Here is a 20276-nt window from a genome sequence, read left to right on the forward strand (position 1 = left end):
ATGCTGCTTGGCCTGCTGTGTTCATCCAGCTCTACACCTTGTTATCTCATTTTTCAAGATATGAATGTTTCCCTTAAAACTTTAAGTAAGTAGTTTTCCTGAATTTTCTAATCGAAATCTTGATACACTGTCGCAAGTGCAAATATCATCTCTCTACGTATTTTACGGAAGTGTACCCAGATACAATGTGCTGCTACAAAAGATGTGAACTTTGCAATATGTCTGACATTCCTTGCATTGTCATTATCCATCTTCAAGGTCAACATGACTCATTTGAATGGACACATGAAACCTTTTACACTGTTCATATAGCAGGATGTTCTATGATTAGTCTACCCTCATACATGATTCTACATATTATTCTGATTCACAAGGTAACCAACCTGTCAGTTGCAACATCAATATTCCAGACTGCAACATCAATCTCATCCATGTTGAGCACAGCTGAACAGAACAGATTCAGTAAGTGATGTCAGATGATAACCAACTGCAACAGCTCAAAAAGATCATCTGAACTAAGTGATGTGAACACATTGTGAGCAGGCATATTCCTTCTAGTCACGCAGAGACAAACTAGGACTCTTTAGGAATGAATTTTTTAAAGGTAAACAAACTCTACATCAAGACATACTATATCATATCCAGACAGGTCACATGGGTACAGAAGGCAGAGATTGCTGCATGAATCCATTTTGTTGGCTGGGCATAAATAACAACATTAATCAATGCATGAAGTCATGTGAAACAAGTCAACTCTATCAATGTCAACAATCAAGTCCAGATGTGTGTAATTACAGGTTGATTAGGAAAATAGATTAAATGGAAAACAAAATTCAACAATCGAGGGAACAATGCATCCCACACAAAGCCCTTCTGGGCTGTGCTGCAGGGTTGAGACTGATACTTTCTCTTTCCAAGGATACAATCATATTCTGGTACCAGACTATTTCACCAAAATCCCTTCTGTGCCACAAAACCCTAACTCTAACCTCTTGTGCAATCATTGGCAACGTGTTGACTGACAGGTTCAGTAATGTTTGGTGTTCCTCAACAAATCATCTCTGACAATGTTCTGCCGTATACTCCCATGTGTGCCCTTCCGAAACATGTGCAGAAAATGGGGTGTTCAATATATTATCTCTTCTTCTCACTACCCATATTTGGAAGGTCTCACAGCATTCATTGATTCTACAGTAAAGTCGATGATAGTCAAATACAAAGCCATTTGCCCAGATTTTCATAAATCACATAAATCAGTAAGTCAGCTCTACATGTTGCACCTCACAGCAATAGTTTACCCTCACAGTGGCTGTGACAGTTCCACACAATTCCTCCCTCCTGCACTCTCAACATCCAATCACAAGGCCTTGTGGGAAAGAAATATGAAAGTGGTACAAGAGGTTGGCCAGCAAGTATTCAGACAGTTATCCCAACTTGAAGCAGCACAAAAGCATAAGAGTTTAATATTTTCATAAAACACATGAATTTGTGGAAAGATTACACACCATTATCTCCAACCGAGGACATATGAAATTGTAGTGATGTGGAGATGCCGGTGTTAGACTGGAGTGGACAAAGTCGGAAGTCATATGACACCAGATTATAGTCTGACTGTTTATTTAAGATCACAAGCTTTCAAAGTGCTGCTCCATCATCAGGTCCCTCAACTGACAAAAAAGCAATGCTTCGAAAGCTCGTGATTTTAAATAAACCTGTTGGACTATAACCTGGCATCGTGTGACTTCCGAAGTTGTAATGAGCATTGATGAAGAAACGGACAACAAAACTGGGCTGCATATAATCAAACACCCATCACACAAAATGACAATTCAGACACTGTGGGTATCGTACCAAAAATCAACACTATATCTACAATTAATTACACACATCCAACTACTAAGACAGACGGGACACCACAGAGTGGAGATACACAGCCAAGTCTTGATAACTATGGAAGATAACTATCTTGTAATAACACCAAAGTGTTATCTGAACAAGTGGAGATAATTTATCTTTGTGCATCTTTGTACATATTATTGGAAAGGGGTTCCCTTCTTTAAAGGGAAGGGGGGAAATGTCGTAATATCGCATAGATTCTAGACCAGGCAGCGGTGTGCTTTTATGACAGGTACATAACATCACAAAGTGCGATGTTCTGCTATAAAGGTATCCACCTTACCTTCAGTCTGGCTGTCAGTGCAAAGGAGTCAATATACAGTAGTGTGTTCAGTAGGTCAGTTATGTGCACATAATGTACAGCAACAGCAGTAAGCACAGTACCCAGAGTTATGTGTATGTTAGTGATATCATAACTATGTAACCAGTTGGTGTTGTCAATAACCTTCAAGACATCTATCCCAACAAAAACCCAGCCTTTGTTACATAGGCTATTATTAAGGGCAACACACAGATCATATCATATTGGCGGTATTGTTTGATCTAAGAAACCATGTCAAGTTCTTCTATTAACTCATTATTCATGATGAATTGATATAGTGACTCTGCTCTGCACAGCCTCCAAGCCTCAAATATTCTTTGAGGTCTCTATGTAGAAATCACCTTTGTACTGGGGTAACGAAGCATAAACTGGGTGGCCGCTTCGCAGAACGCCAATGTTTTGTCCACAAAAAAAGACCCTGAGCTTCCAGTTGCCTGCTGTTTCAACACACCATCTTATTACATGGCCAAGCTCTTTGTCTCATGCTTGCTGGAGTGCTTCACCCTGCAGCCTTCTGGACTCAATATCAAATTGAATAATTTTCCATGTCCTTACTCTAAACTCCCTCACACCAGACCTCATTATCAGAGATAGTAGGAACTGCAGACACTGGAGAATCTGAGATAACACGGTGTAGAGCTGGATGAACTCAGCAGGCCAAGCAGCATCAGAGGAACAGGAAAGCTGACATTTCGGGCATAGTCCCTTCTTCAGAAAGGGTCTCTGAAGGGTTTCTGAAGAAGGGTCTAGGCCCGAAACGTCAGCTTTCCTGCTCCTCTGATGCTGCTTGGCCTGCTGTGTTCATCCAGCTGTATACCTTGTTATCTCAGACCTCATTATCACATAGTCTCTGCTATTATATACTACCCATTATTAGCCGCTAATAGTGCCCATTAGCAGCTTTACATTCTCGTAGGCAGATCATTATCCATTTCATTGTCTGCCCAACAGTTCTTCTCTCTCTATCTCCAACTGTTGTTTACTCCCTAGTCCCTTGCCCCACCCTATCTTCTGCATAAGAAATGACTTTTTTCCAAGCTACCATCAGTTCTGAAGAAAGGCCACTGGACCTGAAAGGTTAACTCTGATTTCTTTCCACAGATGCTGCCAGACCTCCTGAGATTTTCCAGCAATTTCTGCTTTTATTTAATTCCCTTTACTGTCAGGTTTCATTCAAACAACTAATTGCAAAATAAAATGATTCCTGACGAATTGGCATTTTGAAGATCCAGGACGATTTTCTTTGCTCAAAATGAATAAATTGAAATTTTAATATCTTTCAAGATTTTAGTTCCTGGAGTATTAAATTCATAAAGTTCTGTCTGATCTAATCCACAAATGCTTCCTTACATTTCAACCTTTTCATCAGATTATTAGTTCCCATTTGAATTGAGTTCTGTATATCTAATGGAACTAAGAGTTCTGAGGAAGGGTCACCGGACCCGAAATGTTAACTCTGATTTCTTTCTTCTCAGATGTTGCCAGACCTACTGAGCTTTTCCAGCAACTTCTGTTTTTGTTGTTAATGAAACTAATGTTGTTTTACCCCAGTTCACACAAAGAATGTTCTTTATGGAGACGTGATTATTGGTGGCCTTGTCTTAAGCAGAAAGAGGGTCGAATTTAGTGGAACCACAGTGGGAAACAATCACAGTTAGAGTGGTTAAGAAAGCATTTAGCATACTTATCTTCATTGCTCAGATCTTTGAGTATAAGAGTTGGGTTGTCATGTTGAGGTTGTTACAGGATGTTGGTGAAGCCTCTTCAAAGTACTATGTCCACTTCTGGTTGCCCTGCTTTGGAAGAATATTATTAAGCTAGAGAGAGTTCAGAAAAGATTTGCCAGGATATTGCTGAGAATGGAGGGTTTGAGTTATAAAAAGAGGCTGGATAGCCTGGGTCTTTTTTCACTGAAGTGTAGGAGGGGTGACCATATAGGGATTTATAAAATCACGAGGGGCATAGATAAGGTGAATGACAGGTGTCTTTTGCCACAGGGCGAGGGATTTCAAACTAGGGGGCATATATATTTAAGATGAGAGGAGAAAATCTTTAAAAAGACAGGAGGGGCAACTTCTTTATGCAGAGAGTGGTTCATGCATGGAATGAACTTCCAGATGGAAGTGATGGAAGTTTCAAGATTTAAAAGACATTGGATAAGTACACGAATAAGAAATGTTTGGAGGGATATGGACCAAGCGCAGGTAGGTGGGACTAGTTTAGTTTGGGATTTGGTCGGCATCGGCTCATTAGACTGAAGGGTCTGTTTCCTTGCTGTATAACTCCGTTACTGAGAATACATCCACGTAATCAGCAGAAATTCTTTTGCATGTGAATTCCGGACTTGAATGGAATGGTGTAAACTTGTCCTCAGAAATGGCTTTTGGTATAAATCATGAACGCACTCTCATTCTTCCTTGTTGGTCAATGTCCTACATCTCCAATCTAACGTAAGACATATATACAAAGGTAGAAATGTATCATACATTTTGATAGGCCCACATTATGGAATATTGTTAGAATAATCAAGATCAGAGATATATATTTTCATAGGAAATCCTATCATTTAACTTTTCCAAAGAACATTCAGTTTCATCTTTGCCAGATGTTGTTACCAATGGTTATTTATACAAATCATGAAGTTCTTTGAATCCCTCATTGTTTCTTGCAGACCAGTTGCAATGAAAATCAGCCGTCAACAGATTCAGAGGATATTATGCAAAACTTTAGATGGCTTGACCCTATATCCCATTTTGAGTAATTATTTCAATCATTGTAATAAGTTGATAAGACCTCCTCTATATTGGGGAAATAAAGTGTAGGCTGGGCAACAGCTTCACAGAACACTTACATTCTGTCTGCAAAAACAAAACCCTGAGCTCCAGTTGCCTGCCACTTCAACACATCACCTTGTTCCCTGGTGAACATCTCTATCTAAGGCTTGCTGCAGTGCTCCAGCAAAGCTCAGCCCAAGCTAGAAGAACAGTACATCGTTTTCTGTTTGGGAACACTGCAGCCTTCCAGGCTCAGTAGTGAGTTCAACAAATTTAGGGCTTGAGGCACCTTTTCCCATGTCCTTATCCCAGCCTCCACAGACCAGGCCTTGTTATCACATAGCCTACTATTATACACAAGTCATTGTTAGCCACTAATAGTCCCCATTAGCAACTATTCATTCTCCTAGGCTGACCGTTATCTGCTCCTTTGCCTGACCAATTGTTCTTCTCTCTCCTTGGGCTCTATCTCCACCTAATGTTTACCCCTTACCTCCCTCCCCTCACCCTATCTTCTGTATAAAACCAACTTTTTCCAAACTAAAATTAGTTCTGAACAAAGGTCACTAGATCCAAAATGTTTACCATTTTTCTCTTCACAGATGCTGTCAGAGCTCCTGAGCTTTTCCAGCAATTTCTGTTTTTGTTTCAGATTTCCAGCAGTTCTTTCAGTTTTTCTTTTAGTAAAGGAAATGGCTTCTATGATGGGACAACCGTTAGGACTAAGGAAAGGGCAGTAACGTCAATATCTTCTAGGATGTGTTTATCCTGCATTCTCCACCATAAAGAAAAATTGATGCTGGGAAATAGCTAGTAAACTAGCATAGTCTCTGCAACAATTTCTATTGGTGGATTAGAAATGAGGGGTGGGTTGCAGAATTAAGCGATGCCTTCTATGATAGAAGAAAAACAATAACAAGTTACCGAAAACCTTCTCTTCAACTTGTTTTCTTATTCACTCTATTTGCTGCAAGTTTCACACAAGCATTTGCAGAATTTTTAGTGGTACGTACGTAGCTGCGCGTAGATGTGAACAGATATTCCTTGTTTTGTAGCAATGAGTTGTCAGTGATTCAATATGCATCAATTACCTTTTTACAAAACCTTACAAAATCATGTACTACTACATTGAGAGCACTGCTCTGGCTTATTAAATGGGCTGGATTATTTTGATGGATATAAGGTAACTCAAGTACCAACTAAGTGCTGGCAGAACAACATGTGGCCTACTCCATAAAACAAATGTACAGCTGGCATTCTGCTTGTGTTTCTTCCATTGATATATCTTGCTCTCTGTCCCTGTCTGCAAACGTGAGTATGTAATCTAGCCGTGTGAGAAAGGTGCACATTAATTGAGAGAACCCACCTCCAGTATCTCAGAAAGAAACAAAGCATTTTATTTGTCTTCTGAATTGAATTGATTAGTAACAGCTTCCTGCTCAGTGATTCATTTGTCAGTCAGTATACTAAAACTGGTATTACTCTGCCTTCTGCTGGATAATTTAATAATGTACTTGAAAATTTCAACAAGATAGAAGGTCAGCTTTTGTTATCCTTAACTAAAAGAGCTGCTTGTGTTAACTCAGTGTTCTAAATTTCAGTGACAAATTCAAAAGAGATACATTCGATGCTTTCAATATCATTAATCCGTATATACATCCTTTCAAAATATCTATTTTACTTGAGTTTCTTTTCATCTGATTCTGATAAATTGGGAAGAAATTGCTGGGCCCCAGGCTGAGGTATTTGTATTATCGACAGCCATGGATAAGGTGCTGAAAGACTGGAGGGTGGCTAATGTGGTGCCATTATTTAAGAAAGGTAGTAAGGAAAAGCCAGGGAACTATAAACAGTTGATCCTGATGTCAGTGGTGGGTAAGTTGCTGGAGGGAATTCTGAGGGATAGGATTTACATGTATTTGGAAAGGCAAGGACTGACTAGGGATAGTCAATATGGCTTTGTGTGTGGGAAATCGTGTCTCACTAACTTGATTGAGTTTTTTGAAAAGGTGACAAAGAAGACTGATGAAGATATATGGACTTCAGCAAGGTGTTCGACAAGGTTCTGCATGGTAGACTGGTTAGCAAGGTTAGATCACATGGAATTCAGGAGTGCTAGCCAATTGGATACAAAATTGGCTTGAAGGTAGGTGACAGAGGGTGGTGGAAGGTCGTTTTCCAGACTAGAGGCCTGTGACCAGCAGTGTGCCACAAAGATTAGTGCTGGGTCCACTGTTTTTTGTCATTTATAGAAATGATTTGGATGTGAATATTGCAGGTATAGTTAGTAAGTTTGCAAATGACACTAAAATAGGTGGTGTAGTGGACAGTGAAAAAGATTATCTCAGAGTACAATGGGAGCTTGATCAGATGCTCCAATGAGCCGAGAACTGGCAGATGGAGTTTAATTCCAATATATGTGAGGTGTTGCATTTTGGTACGGCAAACTATGGCAGGGCTTATACAGTTAATGGTAGAGTCCTGGGGAGTGTTGCTGATAAAGAAACCTAGGAGCGCAGGTGCATAGTTCCCTGAAACTGGAGTCACAGGGAGACAGGGTGGTGAAGAAGGTGTTTGACACACTTGCCTTTATTGGTCAGTGCATTGAGTAAAGGAGTTGGGATGTTATGTTGTGGCTGTGCAGGACATTGGTGACACCACTTTTAGAATACAGCATTCAATTCTGGTTTCCATGCTACATGGAGGATGTTGTTAAATTTGAAAATTCAGAAAAGATTTTTCAAGGGCGTTGCCAGGATTGGACGGTTTAAGCAATAGGGAGAGGCTGAATAAGTTGGGACTTTGTTTCCTTGGAGGGTCAGAGGCTGAGGGGTGACTTCATAGAGGTTTATAAAATCATGAGGGACAAGGATAGGGTGAATATCCAAGATCTTTATTCCAGTCTGGGGAGTCCAAGACTAGAGGGCATAGGTTTAAGGTGAGAGGGGAAAGATCCAAAAGGTACCTGAGGGGCAACTTTTTCACACAGAGGGTGAGGTGTATTGGAATAACCTGCCAGAGGAAGTGGTGGAGATGGGTACAATTACAACATTTAAAAGGTATGCGGATATGTACTTAGGTAGGAAGGGTTTAGAGGGATACAGGCTAAATGCTAGCAAATGGAACTAAGTGAGATTAGGATATCTGGTCTGTGCAGACGAGTTGGACCGAAAGGTCTGTTTCCATGCTGTATGACTCAATGACTCTAAATTGCTGGCAGATGATTCCAGGAGCATTTACTTAAAGGAACATTACTTTATTTCTTACATTATTTAGTCAGAATATTAGGAGGCATACAGATGAATTTCTAAATTATTTGGATGAAAAATGAATTGATGGTTTATTTCTGACTTTTTGCATACCATTCCCATGTGACTATGTTATGGTACATAAGCACAGAGCTGTAGATGAAAATCATTTCTACAGATGGCATTTAACTGCTCCTCTGTTTTTGCTTCAATTTTAACAAGTGCTGTTTATTCTAAACCAACCCTCTACTCCTCAAGTTCAACACTTTTGGAAGAATTTTGATAAAAGTATAACTTAATCCATTGCAAAGTCATGTGAATGCAAGGATGTATCTCAATTCATTCACACAGAGTGATTAGGGATAAAATAGTGGAAAAGTATCAGGGAAAACTCAGCCATATTCTCAGTGGACATTTTAAGGATTATGTTCTTAGCTATGTTATATGATGAAATGCTTTCAACAGGTAAAGTGTAGAGACTATATAAAAACATAACGAGCAATGTACTAGCAAGTTTGTTTTTGGAACTCTTTTCCTGAAAAGATGGTGGAAGCAGTGTTGCCTGAATATTTTTAAGGCAGAGGTAGGTAGCCTTTCATCCTCTTGCTTGCCACAAATCTTCAACAGTAGGCTGAAATATGGATTTGAGGTTACAACCAGATGATCTGTGATCTTATTGAATGGCAGAGCAGACTCTAGGGGCTCCTTACAATACTCCTGGCACTTGTTCATATTTACTGTGTATAGCGAGATCAACAATCCTGACTCTTAAAGAGCTTACCTCGAGCGTCAGCGGCCTTCATTTTTCAGCAGCAGAGGGAGAGGTGACAGCGAGGACCAGGGGGCTGCCGGGAATATATTTGGGCAGCGGCTCTGACCGGCTTGAAAGGATATTGGAGCGGGAGGGGGAGGATCCAGTTGTTGTGGTCCACGTTGGGACTAACAACATAGGCAAGGCTAGGATGGAGGACCTGTTTGGGGATTATCAAGCACTAGGAACGAAATTAAGGAACAGGTCCTCGAGGGTCATAATCTCCGGATTACTGCCTGAGCCACGTGTAAATTGGCTTAGGGATAAGAAAATTAGGGAAGTAAGCACGTGGCTAAGGGAGTGGTGTGGGAAAGAGGGGTTCCATTTCATGGGGCATTGGCATCAGTTTTGGAACCGGAGGGATCTGTACCGATGGGACGGTCTCCACCTGAACCGATCTGGAACCAGTGTTCTTGCGAAAAGGATAAATAGGGTGGTCACTAGGACTTTAAACTAGTGAGTAGGGGTGAAGGGAAAGGGAAAACGACAGGGAGTATGATGGTAAATAAAAAGGTAAGCAGCAGGTTAGCATGTGTGCAGGAGGGTTTAAGTTCAAGGCAGACTATGAAAGAAGCAAAAAGGAAGGATAACTCAGGAGATATTATTAGAGATGTTGGAAATCATGAGAGTAAGAAAGCTAGCAAAAAGGCACTTTACCTGAATGCTCGTAGCATTCGTAACAAGGTTGATGAGTTAACGGCACAAATCATCACGAATGAATATGATTTGGTAGCCATTACGGAGACATGGTTACAGGATGGTCACGACTGGGAATTAAATATCCAAGGGTACCAGACTATTCAGAAGGACAGACAGGAAGGTAAGGGAGGTGGTGTAGCTCTGATATTCAAGGACGACATCAGGGCAGTGCTGAGAGATGATATAGGTTCTATGGAGAATGAGGTTGAATCCATTTGGGTGGAAATTAGAAATTCTAAGAGGAAAAAGTCACTGATAGGCGTAGTCTATAGGCCACCAAATAATAACATCACATTGGGGTGGGCAATAAACAAAGAAATAACTAATGCCTGTAAAAATGGTACGGCAATTATCATGGGAGATTTAAACCTACTTGTAGATTGGTCGAACCAGCTCGGCCAGGGTAGCTTTGAGGAGGAGTTCGTTGAGTGTATCCGTGATAGTTTTCTTGAACAGTATGTAATGGAACCGATAAGGGACCAAGCTATCCTAGATCTGGTCCTATAATGAGACAGGAATAATTAATGACCTCATAGTTAGGGATTCTCTTGGAAGGAGTGATCACAGTATGGTTGAATTTAGAATACAGATGGAGAGTGTGAAGATAAAATCCAATACAGGGTCCTGTGCTTGAACAAGGGGAACTACAATAGAATGAGGGAGGACTTGGCTAAAGTAGACTGGAAACAAAGATTTTATGGTGGGACAGTTGTCGAGCAGTGGAGGACTTTCAAAGCAATTTTTCAAAGTGCTCAGCAAAAGTATATTCCAGTGAAAAGGAAGGACTGTAAGAAAAGGGGTAAGCTGCCATGGGTGTCTAAAGAAATAAGGGAGGCTATCAAATTGAAAGAGAAGGCATACAAAGTGGCCAAAAAGGGCATGAAACTAGAAGATTGGGAAAACTTTAAAGGTCAACAGAAAGCCACAAAAAGAGCTATAAAAAAAAGTAAGATAGAACATGAGAAAAAACTAGCACAGAATATAAAGACAGATAGCAAAAGTTTCTATAAATATATAAAACGAAAAAGAGTGGCGAAAGTAAACGTTGGCCCTTTAAAGGATGAGAAGGGGAATTTAGTTATGGGATATGATGAAATGGCCGAGGCATTGAACAGGTATTTTGTATCGTTCTTCACAGTGGAGGACACTAATAACATGCCAGTAATTGACAAAGAGACGAAGGTAGGTGAGGACCTGAAAATAATCATTATTACGGAAGAGGCAGTGTTGGGCAAGCTAATGGAGCTAAGGATTGATAAGTCTCCTGGCCCTGATGGAATGCATCCCAGGGTACTAAAAGAGATGGCGGGAGAAATAGTAGGTGCACTGGCGGTAATTTTCCAAAATTCGCTGGACTCTGGGGCAGTCCCAGCAGATTGGAAAACAGCAAATGTGACGCCACTGTTTAAAAAGGGAAGTAGACAAAAGATGGGGAATTATAGACTGGTTAGCTTAACCTCTGTAGTGGGGAAGATGCTTGAGTCTATTATCAAGGAAGAAATAGCAAGGCATCTTGATAGAAATTGTCCCGTTGGGCAGACGCAACATGGGTTCATGAAGGGCAGGCCATGCTTGACAAATCTTTTGGAATTCTATGAAGACATTACGAGCAAGGTGGACAATGGGGACCCAGTGGATGTGGTGTACCTAGATTTCCAAAAGGCCTTTGACAAGGTGCTGCACAAGAGGCTACTGCATAAGATAAGGATGCATGGCATTAAGGGTAAAGTATTAGCATGGATAGAGGATTGGTTGACTAACAGGAAGCAAAGAGTGGGGAGAAATGAGTGCTTTTCTAGCTGGCAGTCAGTGACTAGTGGTTTGCCTCAGGGATCGGTATTGGGACCGCAATTATTTACAATTTATGTAGATGATTTGGAGTTGGGGACCATGTGTAGGGTGTCAAAGTTTGCAGATGACACTAAGATGAGTGGCAGAGCAAAGTGTGCAGAGGACTGTGAAACTTTGCATAGGAACATAGATACATTGAGTGAGTGGGCAAAGGTCTGGCAGATGGAATACAATGTAAATAAATGTGAAGTCATACATTTTGGTAGGAGTAATAGTAAAAAGGATTATTACTTGAATGGTAAAAAGTTGCAGCATGCTGCTATGCAGAAGGACCTGGGTGTCCTTGTGCATGAATCACAGAAGGTAGGTCTGCAGGTACAACAAGTAATTAGGAAGGCAAATGGAATTTTGTCCTTCATCGCTAAAGGGATTGAGATTAAAAGCAGAGAGGTTATGTTGCAGCTGTACAAGGTGCTGGTGAGGCCACACCTGGAGTACTGTGTGCAGTTTTGGTCTCCTTACTTGAGAAAGGATGTACTGGCACTGGAGGGGGTGCAAAGGAGGTTCACTAGGTTGATTCTGGAGTTAAGGGGGTTGGCTTATGAGGAGAGACTGAGTAGATTGGGATTATATTCATTGGAATTCAGAAGATTGAGGGGGGATCTTATAGAAACATATAAAATTATGAAGGGAATAGATAAGATAGAAGTAGAGAGGATGTTTCCACTGGCAGGTGAAGCTAGGACAAGAGGGCATAGCCTCAAGATTAGAGGGAGCAGATTTAGAACTGAATTGAGAAGGAACTTCTTCACCTAGAGGGTTGTTAATCTACGGAATTCCTTGCCCAGTGAAGTAGTTGACGCTACTTCGGTAAACGTTTTTAAAGATAAGGTAGATTTTTTTTGAATAATAAAGGAATTAAGGGATACGGTGAGAACGCGGGTAAGTGGATCTGAGTCTACAAAAACTTCAGCCATGATCTTATTGAATGGCGGAGCAGGCTCAAAGGGCCAGACGGCCTACTTCTGCTCCTAGTTCTTATGTTCTTATGTTCTCTGAACTACTGGAAGTGGAGAGATTACAATATTGACATCTCCAGAAAACCGATTCTAGTTCAGAATGTAGATGTAAATAAAGGGGGGCATTTTTATTGGGCCCTGTCAATGATGTGACGTCGATACAGCGTTGGCCTGAAGCCACTGTTAGAATGTTTGCAATGTTTTCAGTTTCCACATAAGGCCTCATTTAAAATTGATTAGCAGCTGTGGGCCTACGTAAACACTTCACAAACAATAACAGAAATTGCTGGAAAAGCTCAGCAGGTCTAGCAACATCTGTGGAGAGAAATCAGAGTTAACATTTCAGGTCGAGTGACCCTTCCTCACAACCATAAACAGATGCTGCTTGGCCTGCTGTGTTCATCCAGCCCTGCACCTTGTTGTCTTGGATTCTCCAGCATCTGCAGTTCCTACTATCACTGCAGTTTTTCTTTTGTTCCAGTCTGCACCAAGTTGGCTGATGGGCGAGTCCTGTCGGTTGGAGGGAAGAATGGGGAAGAATGCAAAGGGAGAGATCTAACCTGTTGTAAAACTAGCCAGACTGAGACAAAAATAAAGCTGGGGGCAATGGTGGAGGTTGAACACATCTTTAATGGAGGCTTCTTGTTGCTGCTACAGTGCAGACTAACTAAAGTGGCTGTGGCATCATGTAAACTTGCATTGCTTTCTGTGATAACATAAATATTAACATAATGATAAATTAAATTTAGCACACTTTAGTATGAATAAGCACACTGTCACTAAGGTCCTCAGCAGGCTAAAGGATTTTGAGGAGTCTGAATATTCATCTTGACCTATGCATCCGTTCAAAAAAAAATCTTACCTAGAGTGAGCTTTCAACAACGGTTTCTTTAAAGACTTCAGTCATGACCTTGCCTGTAGAAAATGGGACAAAGATACATTGTGTATACACTCTCAATTCTCATTGAATCTGGCCTAATGACCCGATTTGAATGTGACAACAGTCTCCTGCACACCTTAAGTGAAAGTGCTGGTCACTGGTGAGGAAAGGGAAAACAAGGTTCAATTTTGCATGCAGAAATCTTGAGAACTTCCTTGTCACAAAGTTTCAATTGGCCCTAAATGTAGCTGTGTCACCCTTTACTCAAAATTAGCTCTGAGCGCCCAACTGGTTAGTCCAGTGAATGTCCACAACAATAAACAATTGTACAGGTAGCACAGGTTTAATTTTCCTTTGGCCTAGATTTAGATGACCTCAGCATGGGTAGCACAAGACTGCAGCCATTGACCTTTGATTGCCTTGAGTTACTCAGGGAAAAATCAGCCTAGGTTCCCACAAGTGATTGCCATACAGCAACCCCTGCTGAAAGTGCATCAAAGATAGATGAGAATAGACTTGGGCTCAGCTGTGATGTCCTCTGTAGTCAGGATACCTGCTAACACTCAATTTCAAGGCACACACATGAGTAATGACCACTTGGGTGAGGCACCAGGGAAAAAGGAGTGAATGCCCTAAGGAGGGGAGGAGAAGAGAGGGAGAACGCTGGCGAAAAGAAGAAAATTAATTTTAAAGTACAACAATAAATAGTTTAATGTGCCAGCTAAACAAAGGCAAATATGAAAGTTACAACAAAGAATGTTGGAAATCTATTATAAATGGATTAATTCAATGAACAAAGTTGATTAACGTACGTGCGCTGAATAATTCAAACTTCAAAAATGAGGTGCTCTCTTTCTGACAAATAATGTGGCCTTTCCCATTGTATTTCAAGTTCACCATGTTTGCAGTTTCTTCGCAACCTCACAACTACAAAGAATCTTTCAATTCAAACCACAACTTTGATGGGTTAGTTTTCATCCTACTGCTTCTCACTGAATAAACAGTAAATTAGTAATGATTTGAGCATCACGCATACTCAAAGATGACAGCAATTTAATTAAATTACTGGTAATGGTTTTCATTTAACCGATTTTTCAATAATACATTGCATAAGATTCACATCTTGTAATGGTTGTCAGAACTGCCAATAAGGTAAATGAGATTATTATGTATTTTTTATGAATTCACTGAACCACTTGCTCTCTTTTCAAAAGAGCATGAAATTTAACAAGTGCATTTAACATGTCATTATTTATTGCAAAAATAATCTGTTTAATAAACAGAATCATCCACAATATGGTCAGCTAGTAATATTCCTCAAAGGTATTTTTGTCGAAGGAAACTTTATAACTAGGACAATTTGAAAGTTTTAAAAAGAAACTCTAACTGTCAGCCATCTAGTGGCAAAATACATTGCTGCATTGGCAAGATCAACTTTGCTAAAAAAACAAGACTTTCTTAAAGATTATTTGCCTTTCCTTCTGAACTATGTACAACTACACTCTTTCAAAATGACACATTTTCTCGATCTGGACAATTAGATTTCACTTTCTATTGACAGTTCTGTTGACTAGACAAATTTTCAAAGCCAACTTCGATCAATTCTTTGCAGACCTTAATTGCAGCAAGCCTTCAAGCTTGCGCTCTGGTTAGCATGACTCCAAAGGGTGACCTTCACTGGGATATTTGTTCACCATGTGGCTGGCAGTACCAGCAGGAAAAGGTAAAATGTCACCAACTAGGCAGAGAAACATTGTGGTTTGATAAAGTGAATTTCCTCACTTGCAATATTTCAGAATCATGACTTGACAAGCCTGTTTGCAGAAGAGTTTTATTAAAACAATCTGAATTTTCCCAGCGATAGTAGGAAATGCAGATGCTGGAGAATCCGAGACAACAAGGTGCAGAGCTGGATGAACACAGCAGGCCAAGCAGCATCATAGGAGCAGAAAGGCTGACGTTTCGGGCCTAGACCCTTCATCAGAAATGGGGGAGGGGAAGGGGGTTCTGAAATAAATAGGGAGAGAGGGGGAGGCGGATAGAAGATGGATAGAGGAGAAGATAGGTGGAGAGAAAACAGACAGGTCGAGGAGGCGGGGATGGAGCCAGTAAAGGTGGGTGTAGGTGGGGAGTTAGGGAGGGGATAGGTCAGTCCAGGGAGGACGGACAGGTCAAGGGGGCGGGATGAGGTTAGTAGGTAGGAGATGGGGGTGCGGCTTGAGGTGGGAGGAGGGGATAGGTGGGAAGAAGAACAGGTTCGGGAGGCGGGGTCGAGCTGGGCTGGTTTTGGGATGCGGTAGGGGAAGGGGAGATTTTGAAGCTTGTGAAGTCCACATTGATACCATTGGGCTGCAGGGTTCCCAAGCGGAATATGAGTTGCTGTTCCTGCAACCTTCGGGTGGCATCGTTGTGGCACTGCAGGAGGCCCAGGATGGACATATCGTTTGAGGAATGGGAGGGGGAGTTGAAATGGTTCACGACTGGGAGGTGCAGTTGTTTATTGCGAACCGAGCGTAGGTGTTCTGCAAAGCGGTCCCCGAGCCTCCGCTTCGTTTCCCCGATGTAGAGGAGGTCACAACGGGTACAGCGGATGCAGTATACCACATTGGCAGATGTGCAGGTGAATATCTGCTTGATGTAGAAAGTCTTCTTGGGGCCTGGGATGGGGGTGAGGGAGGAGGGTCAAAATCTCCCCTCCACCTACCGCATCCCAAAACCAGCCCAGCTCGTCCCCGCCTCCCTAACCTGTTCTTCCTCCCACCTATCCCCTCCTCCCACCTCAAGCCGCACCCCCATCTCCTACCTACTAACCTCATCCCGCCCCCTTGACCTGTCCGTCCTCCCTGGACTGACCTATCCCCTCCCTAACTCCCCACCTACACCCACCTTTACTGGCTCCATCCCCGCCTCCTCGACCTGTCTGTTTCCTCTCCACCTATCTTCTTCTCTATCCATCTTCTATCCGCCTCCCCCTCTCTCCCTATTTATTTCAGAACCCCCTTCCCCTCCCCCATTTCTGATGAAGGGTCTAAGCCTGAAACGTCAGCCTCTCTGCTCCTATGATGCTGCTTGGCCTGCTGTGTTCATCCAGCTCTGCACCTTGTTGTCCTGAATTTTCCCAACCCTTGAATGACATGAGCAGTGGTAAGTCAGCTGGGAAAACACGGCAAGATTGGAAAAATGAGACTTTCAACTTGAGAAAAATAAGTTCAATTTTACAACCAATGTTCGAATGGTGGGATAGTAAACGGCGAGAGGCTTATTTACAAACATTAGCATCTCATTGAGCTTAATCCTGTCTCATTGACACACAGTTTTCTATTCTCTGATGCACCAGAAAGAAAGTAGATTATAAAACTTCCTGACATGAAAGTCTGAGGGGGGGTCCAGGGTCAGAGGGTCTCTACCACTACAGTCTGGGGAGCAGGCCCTGGTCAGTCCCGGGATCTGTTCATTGGAAGTCTAGGGACATTATCACAGGCTGCTATTGTAGTGCGGAAGATGGGGAAGTAAATTGAGGGGATTCGAGGCAACATGCTGGAATGCAGAGGGGACAATAATTGTGAAGAGGGGCAACACAACAAATAGGGTCGAGGGACCACAGAGCATGGGAGGTTACAGGGTAGTGCAGGAGCAGTGTGTCATCAATGGTCACCACTATCTTTGCTTTGATGGGAGCACAGTACCTGACTAGGGCTCAGGGGTAAAGTGGGAGATAAATAGTTAAGTAAATCAGTGGGTGGGAACATGGAGAGGATCAAAGTCAATGGAGTGGACAAGGAGGGCAATGCAGAAAGAAGCATGAAAGGTTTGGGAGGGGAATCATCTAAATTGAGATGCTCAGTCTGTAATTTACTCCGTGACCTGTGTTGTCTTCCAACTTCATCCAAATTACAAATATTCAATGGGAATGTAAATAGCACCTCACCCAGAGTGGGCAAAGAGAGTGTTTCATTCTCTGAGGGTAGGCTGTTCACTTTTCTGTAATGTAAAGCAATTGCATCAACCAAACACTCACACAGTACAGACAAAATTAACCTTATTACATAACATGTACGTAGATCTCACAGACTGACCTACTGCATTGGCTAAACATCCCAGCTACAAACAATTTTGATCTCATTATTCATTACTGCAAATCAATCTGACTAATGGCTTTGAGACACTAATAATGTTAACTGGCTGGAAAAATTCATCCTACTTGCAAAATTTGCAATCACCTTTGAAGGTTTCACACACTGCAACATGTACTGCTCACTTCACCTCCTGGACCATAATAAGTCCACGCCATTAAAAGGGTTTTAGCTCTGAAGGGCAACATCCATGTCAAGGCATTCTACTGGACTCCTTTTGGGGATCTCCATATCCCAGTGTTTGGAGGATGTTGGTCAAATGTTACCAGTATATGCTGCAATTGCTGAATGATCACATTACAGAGGAGCTGCTTTGTTTCTGACGTTGCCCACACAGGTTCATCGGAAGCATCCTCAATGGTTTAATGGCACAGAGGCTCTGGATTTCTCCATAGCTGATGCACTAAGAGCGACTACACGAATGGATGAGGAACATGTGGGTGTGAAAGTCCAGGAGAAGCATTAACCTTTTGCTGAGGTGGAATCAACCCCCTGCTATGGAGCATCCAGCCCCAGCTATCCTCATGAGGGTATGGGGAAGCCTGAGTAAGTGAGCAGGCAGCACAGAGGATAAGCAGGATTAGTTGGAGAGGTCGGGGTGATGGACAGTGATTGAGCAAATGTGCTCCATGCTACAGTGAGACCGAGAGACCATGACGTTTGGTGGGAGGTGGGCGCAGTATCAGGGTTAGCGTCAAGGTAAGGCAACAGAAAGAAGATGGTGGCTCTTCATGTTGAAGAGTGTGTAAGTAAGATCATTCCCCTGCTTTCTGCACTGCCGGGCATTCAGTTGGACCATTGACACTGCACTGATCCAGGTGCAAATTCAGACCAGGCTGGCAGGGTCTGATAGCTTTGTCACTTCTGCTGGATGTCCCTCCTCTCCACTATCATGTCTGCCAGGACCTTCAGGAAATCCCTGTCAGCAAATCAAGGGGTCAATTTGTCCCTGTTGGCCATTTCAGGGCACTTCTCCCCGCACGGAAACTGTGAAAGGCAGCTTCTGACTGACTGTACTTGACCTGGTGCACAGCTGGGATTTAAATATGGTGACAGCAGCTAGACATTATTATTCTATATGAAAACTGATTGGAATAGTAAACCAGAACATGATTCCTCTTCACGCTCATATGCTATCATATATTTGCAAATCCAATGTAGGCACGAAATCAATGGTTTCAAAAGCTGGATAGCTACCAAAAGTAATGTCCAATTGATAAAGAAATAGATTGTCCCTGTTGAAAATGGACAAGGACAAATATCCTTGCATGAAAATTTATTGATCAAAACCATAGTTATAGAGAGAAGGTACGTGGGATAGGGTAAACTTGGTTAAGTCCTTATTATACATTTGTTCACTCTCTACATCAATGGAAGCATCAGCATGGCAGGAGCAGACTGGTTTGGGTGACTCTCAGGCAACAGCAAAGGCACTGGTGGAGAGGCAGTGATAGCAATGTTACCTGTCCATGACATTTAGGATTCTACGTTTCTCTGTATCTGCTGTGGGATTAGGAAGATTCAATAGACAATACGCTTTTGTGGAAAACAAGCCATACTGCAGGATGGCATGGTGGCACAGTGATTAGCACTGCTGCCTCACAGTGCCAGAGACCTGGGTTTGATTCCAGCCTTTGCACATTCTCCCTATGTCTGCATGGGTTTCTTCTGGATGTCCTGGTGTGCAGGATAGGTGGGTTAACTATGGTAATGTTGGGATAGGGTGAGGTGCTCTTTGGGGGGTTCAGGCAGACTCAATGGGCTGAATGGCCTCTATCTGATTCTTTCATTAGTGGGTAACCTCTAGTGAAGCGACACAATTCCTTTTCAAGGTATATCTGTGCCCAGTTGTCCCAAGCAGCTGAAGGACTGGGTTCCTTCTGTCTAATGTCACTGACACAGGGGAGCTAGAGGAAAAGGGTAATGGAGGTGCCATCCTGCCAGAGGGCAGGGCCACACAGGGGCTCTGCTGCGGAGGGCACAGATGATGACATTGGCGCAGTGGTGAACAGAGAACAGTCATGGGTGTTCAAATTGAAATGCCTGTTAGAAACCTGTGGGCATTAACATAGAGCATAGAGGAGCCAGGTATGAACCTTGCATAAGGATAGAATGTGGAGGCCATTCTTTCCAGAATGGAAATGACAACCAATTCCATTACCAGGCCTGTGGCACAGCCATGACGTATTTTCTGATGGTTAATGCCTCAGCCCATGAAAAAGCCATCAGGGGCTGCTATGGAAATTCTGACTGAAATCATGCAAACACAGCAGGTTGCCACGCATGCTTAGAAAGCTGCAATCACAAGTGTCCACTCATTCATGGAATGTGGTCATGGCTGGCAAGGCCAGGCATTTATTGCCCATCATCCCTAATTATTCCCCAGAATAATTGCCACCTTATTGAATAGAACTGTATAGATTACTAGCCCAGGTTAGAAGGCAGTTAGGATCAAATGCCTTGCTGCAAGTCTGGGATCATGTGCGGTATGGACAAGGATGGTTTGTTTCCCTAAATGGCATTAGTGAGTCACTTAATTCTGTTATGACAATTGGTAATTCTAAAGTCACCATTGTAGCTTCTTAATACCAGATGTTTTTGATTGAATTTAAATTCCCCTGCTGCCACAACAGGATTTCAATTCATATTTTCCAGTAATTAGTCCAGGCCTCTGGATTGTAAACCCAGTAATGTAACCACAAT

The sequence above is a fragment of the Rhincodon typus genome, chromosome 15 (assembly GCF_021869965.1).
Source record: "Rhincodon typus isolate 14 chromosome 15, sRhiTyp1.1, whole genome shotgun sequence".
Taxonomy (NCBI): Eukaryota; Metazoa; Chordata; class Chondrichthyes; order Orectolobiformes; family Rhincodontidae; genus Rhincodon; species Rhincodon typus.